Here is a 6169-nt window from a genome sequence, read left to right as displayed (position 1 = left end):
CCTACCATCGTATATATACTATTAACATTGAAATTTACATAATAATAGACTGATAGTTTTAGCTAAGGCGGTAAGAGGAACAATAGCGAGTTACATTAAATATGCGGGGCGAAAACTAACAGTGCGTACAGTGCTACTACAGTGCGTACAGTGCTACTACAGTGCGTAATATAATATAAAATTAATTATATGTAATTATCTTGGTTTGTAGGAAAAAAAAAACACGCGAACTACCGTTTCATCTCTACAAGCCTGTTTCGTGGTTGCCCACTCATCAGGAGATTTATGAAGAATATATTACTACCATCAATTATATACTATCTATGTATAAAATTAACATAAAAATAGGGCACGAAATTTGAATGGCTGTTATGGTGAAATTGAATAGTTTAGCTGTTGCATAACAAGGCTTTGTTCCTGTGGCGGCACGAAGACACTAGCTCGTTACGCTTGTTTAAAATTGATAGCTTGGTTTGGCGGATAATGATAAGTTTTTCTTTGAGGCAGAGATTATATCTTTTGCTAGAGCTGTTGTAGGCGGAGTGAGATGACAGGATTTTCCATGAAATAAAGTGTTCTATGTCGTTGTCTTTAAGGCTCCATATGTACTTGCTTAGTTCGGTCGAGTTTCTGTGTTTAGCCTGTCGGAATGAGGCGGTGTGGTTTCTATATCTTGTCTTGAATTCGTTCTCGGTTAGTCCTACGTAGGTTTCGGAGGTGTTGTTGTCAGTAGCTTGGTAGATAACAGACGATTGGAGGCAGTTTCCGTCAAGGGGGCACGCGTTCTTTTGTCTGCAGTTGCATGTTTTGTTATTGGCGGTGGCGAGGGAGGTAGGGGCGTCTTCGGTTGTTATTAATGAGGCGATTATGCGTTTGTTGTGGCTGTCAATTATCTGCTTGGTGTTGCTCATGCAGCTATAACTGATTTTGATTGTGTTCCGGTTGAAGATTTTTCTGAGTTTGTGGTCTTTAGGGAAGTGCTTGTCTATGAGTGAGAGGAATCTGTGGCCGATGTTGGTGCTTGTGTTCTTGCTAAAAGGGGGGTTGTACCAGATGATGTTGTTGCGCTGGCGGTTCTTGCGTTTGTTTGTGGTGTTTGGTTCGTAGTGCAGCGTGTAGTTATATCCACTTTCGTCGAGTGCTTTCTGGTATGGCGGGGCGGCTTGGTCGAAGGTTTCTTTGTCTGATGATAGTGTAGATAAGCGTTTGTTGATACTGGCAGAGATATTCTTTGTGATGGTAGGTTGGAGGTTGCTCTCGCGGTGGACGTACTGTAGTGGGGCGTTCGGTTTGGTGGAAGGCTGGTAGGGGTTGCGGTTCAGGTCGAATGTGACGTCTAGGAAGTTTACTACTCGCTTGTTGGCTTCTATGGTGATTCGCAGTTCTTTTTTGATATTTTCTGTGTTTTAGGTGTGGCGCTTGTGATGGCTAGTCCGTCGTCGCGGTAGAGTCCTACGTTGATGTTAAGGTCTTGGAGTTGGGAGAGAAGGAAGTTGCCTACAAGTTCGCATGTTTCAGCGCCGTCGTAGCTTCCCATTGTCACGTCGAATGTCGAGTTGCCTTTTTTGTGCCAGGGTGTTTGGTTGTGAACTAGGATAGAGCTCTTGGCGTGGGTTATGATGTTTTTTTTTTCTTCGGCGGTGATGCAGTCGTAGTCAGCGGCGAAGTCGAGGGCTTTGTTTAGGAATTCTACCCATCCATCAGCCAAGATATCTCCTTTCCATATCTCCTTTCATGCATTACATATTGTTGCACCACCCCCCTTTACCATATAGTGGCCTTGTTGTTGGTGGCCTTCTCCAAAATGAATGCAATGAAGAAAAAACGCTAAAAAAACATCACTGGCAGTCACTGACAGTGCTAAAATGCCAACTTCTAATTTCAAACCAAACCCTTTCATTGATCTATGTTTGGGGTAGAGAGGAAGCAAAGAATATCAATTTACTAACAAAATAGTCGACGGGAAAGGAGATTTAAAGGAAATTGATTCAACTTGAAAGGTTTGGTGGAAAAAATATAACAGTAATGAGAATAATTTGATTGAGCATTTCTTGAAATTTCCCCTTTCCCATTATCTTAACCCTTTCACCACCACAGGCCTCTAAAGAGGCCATGTCTATGCTTTCCAAGCTATCTGAACAGAATTATATTATTGTAAAAGAACAAGGTTGTTGCTAGTGTTATAAAGCTTAAGTATCTTGTCCTAAAAAACCCTCCCCTTAATAAAAGCTCCATTAATGTACATTTGTAAAGCTACATTCTGACAAGCTTTGTCCTTGCGAAGAACAAGTAATGGATGAAACAGGATTTCAAAGAAAGAATATAGTATCAGACACAATTTTAGATAAGATGCAGTACTAAAGTTTTAATGTACCATTTTAAGTGGTGATTTTCCATCCACATGGGAATTAATATCTACAAATATACATCCATTGATGCATTATATTTTGGTGTTTTTAGAAACCCTGGATCCAACCATTCCAGTGAAATAAATCTATACCTCTAAAATAAATGTAATGGGAAAGAGACTTGGAAAGGAAATAGCAAAGAGCATCAATTGCATAAAAAATAGTCAACAGGAAAAAAAAAAGAAAGAAATATGACTCTTCTTTAAATGTTAGAAAAGAAAATATAATAACAATGTGATAATTATATTCAGTACTTTCCTAAAATATCCCCTTTCCCGTTATCTTTATTTAAAAGCAAAAGTTTGTTTTTAGTTTTATATAAAATAAGTATCTTGTTCTAAAAAAAAACTATTGATTCAGCAGTACACACTCAATAAAAATGCCCTAGTCATTTGAGCCCCCTCCCTTATGGTCCTGGGGAAGTCAGGGGTTAATGTGGGGTTTTAGATTTAACCATAATATCAAGAGGGCTGGTGGTATTGACTTTTTTTTACTCTTATCTTGGAAACAGGCTTTTATTAAAGTCTAATCCCCCACCCTTTCCTGGGACCATGAGTGTGGGGGTATCAAATGACTAGTGAATAAGAACTCCCTACTGTTATCTTTCAAGACATGGTTTACAATTCTCATGTCTTCCAGTCTTTAGCATTCATCTTGGCCCTCAGGTAATTCCTGGTTCATAAAAAAGTGAAAACAATTATTTATTATTTCTTTCAAAACAATCTTTTCATCAAGCCATTTATAATCTAAGTAATTTTCCACAACTATTTTAAAAAAAATAAACACATGAGATGCAAGATGCAGACAATAACAACAATACATGTTGGCAATAGGGGTTGATTTTTTTTATCCTCGGTAAGGAAAATTTCTCTTGTAAGTTGAAAAAGTTGCTGTATCTTCTAAGGATATGTATCTTCTTAGCACTAAGAGCACATGATATAAAGACAAGAACGGTCTTCTTTAGCAGTATTGCAAATGCAAAACGATATTGGTTAGCCTTTATGAAATATTTCAACACAATCAAGAATAAAGATAGAAGGAAGAATGTCAAAACAAAAGGTGTTATGCTCAAATAATTTGTTAAGTACTCGTATTCTAAAAGCAAACAAAAAGGACTGTCATATCCTCAATAGACAATACAAACCGTCGTCCGAAACTCACCTTGCATTGTTTTTGTCGCTTTCTTGTGGTTGTGTTCGCTTTTTAATGTTAACTATTACTTACTTAAGTCACAAAATTTGAGGCAAAAAGAAATAATCATCGCATGACAAGAACTTTTCCCCTTGCTTCGTGCTTGTATTTAGCCGCCATTTCGGGGCCGAGTGGGGCCTGGGAGTTGCGCGGCTGACTGACTGGCTAGCGATTGACACCACAGGGTACCCGCGCAATGACCACAAAACCAAGTCGCATAGTTATACCATATTTCTATACCTATGGAGCTCCGCGCGCCGCGCTGGCTCCGCTAAAAACGTCAATTTTGTTAAATTATCTAGACATTGACTGTACGAAAATCGCTTCAAACAATCAAACTGCCTGTGTTTTGACGTTTCCCGCTGTCGTGCGACAGCTTTAAGGTCACTCTGACATCTCATTTGGAAGAACAAAAGCAGCAAACCACCGACAAATCACAAAGATTGTGCCTGTATATCACATCCAAGATCCATGTTGTCATTTAGTCAGATCGTTTATGAATAAGTCCAGATAAGTATTGTAGTTTTTTTCGAGCATATTATCTCTACCGTTTCGTATTGTATACCAAGAGCTGTCGCGTGTCATTGGGTAAGAAGTCGCCCCGTGCGCCAAAAAGATATCGTAGGTTACTCATAGAAAACTCAAACTCGTCGCTTCATCGTAAACTATAATTCATTCACAGAACTAAAACTCGAAAAGAACGCACAATCTTGAAAGTCCGTCAATAGCAGCTCTCGAACGCTACATTCTGTAACCAGAGAATACAATGATAGGAAACGGATCAAAATCATACCATCGCCTGAAAAAGTTGCACGTTTTATAAGCCAGCACAAACCCTGTCATTAAAATATAAACTTGCTCTCGAAGATCCTCATGCCTCAGCGACTGAAAGGTCGCCCATATTGCGACCTTTTTATCATCTGCGGTATCTGCCGTATTGTAGGACATTGTCCTGAATCGGCCTTGAGCCGATCGAGCCTTGCCCCTCTAGGCACGCACGACTTTTCTGGTCTTCATCCGACAAGTTACCTTCATGCGTTTTGGCTTCATCGTAACAATGTGTGTAATTTTTTGGTTTAAGGGAATCAACTCCTCTGTCCACTAGGGCAACTTTAGAGACTTTAAAATTACACGGACAACCCCTTACCTAAGGCAGTCGTATACCTCTTGGTTATGGATCCCCCTAAAAATGAAACTGGAAATAAACGTGTTATAGCTTTTCGTTTGCGTTTGTGTATATGTGATCAATAAGGGTTTTGGAGTTGTATGTGATCCGGTTGGCCCTTGTTATGGAGGAGTATGTAACCAAGCGAGAAAAGCATGTCTAGATAGTCCGAAGTAGGTTTGTGAGAGTTGTAAGAATAAAGATTGATGTTAAAGTCACCAGTCAAGTAAGTCCCGAATCTGAGCTGTGGATGAAAATGGAAATATGGAATTATTACTGCTGTTCCTCTCATTTACCTTCTGAGATTGCATTTATGTAGAATATCTTCTAGAAGAGTAAGATTTTTGTTCAGACTACGGGTATTGAAATGGAATATTAAAAAATACACTTGTTTCCTATTTTTAAAAATTAAAATCTGTATTTTTGACATCGTAATACTCTGAGGTAATTAGGTCATCATCCTCGTCCCCCTTATCGGGGTTTGTCATGATGTCAGCGAAAATATCTTTTGACTCTAGTAACTCAGCGCAGTTGTAAATCCACGCGCCTGTCTCTCTAAGTCGGTTAAGTCATGAAGTGGTAATTGACTTAACGTTTCCTTAGGAATGCCGAATTAGGAATAAAGAGAAAATAAACATGGTCTTTTTTTTTTGGCTCCCTTGGGACCGAGAACGTCAACAAAAAGTAAGAGAAACACAAATTTAGATTTAAGTATACTAATTTAGTCAAACTCTCTAGGTTGGACTTAGCTTTATTCTTGAACCTCTTTAGGTCTTTTACAGGAACCTTCATCTGCTCAAAATTGCCTTGTACACTTTCCTTGCTTAATGTAAAAGCGCCCATTTTTCGTCCAAATGTATTTCCATTCTAGCTTTTCTCTAAGTTTATTCACCGCGCCAAAATGTCTCTTCCTAAATGCGCGAGAGACGCAAATATATAGACTTTCTTGGCTCCAGCATTAAGATAATCAAATGCGTCTACGTTTGTCACTTTCCTGCCCGAGACAGCCTTGTGTTGTTCGTAAAATTTGTTCCTCACATCACGGCTTGTAAATTTGACAATGATTTTGTCATCTTATATATCACTGTACATCGGTGGTGGATGTGATGTACTTATGTAGAGTTCGTCGAACTCGAGGCCCATTTCCTGGCCTAGGATTGCGACTATAGCTTCACAGGCCAGCTCATCGGCGGCTTGGATTCCTGATATCTCTACACAATCACATCAGAGATACCGTCTTACTCTGCGGCTTGCAGACTTGATTGAAACTCTCAAAGCTTCTGTTGTTCTTGTTGGTGTTTGTGGTTTGAGACTTGACTGCAAAATTTCGTGCAGAAATATTTAAATTTTACTTTTTTAAGTAAAATAGCTCGAAGCAAACTTTGCTACAAATGTGTTGTGATGC

Source organism: Nematostella vectensis, chromosome 1 (genome assembly GCF_932526225.1).
Source record: "Nematostella vectensis chromosome 1, jaNemVect1.1, whole genome shotgun sequence".
In the NCBI taxonomy this organism is placed as follows: Eukaryota; Metazoa; Cnidaria; class Anthozoa; order Actiniaria; family Edwardsiidae; genus Nematostella; species Nematostella vectensis.
Note: the sequence above shows the minus strand (reverse complement) of the source record.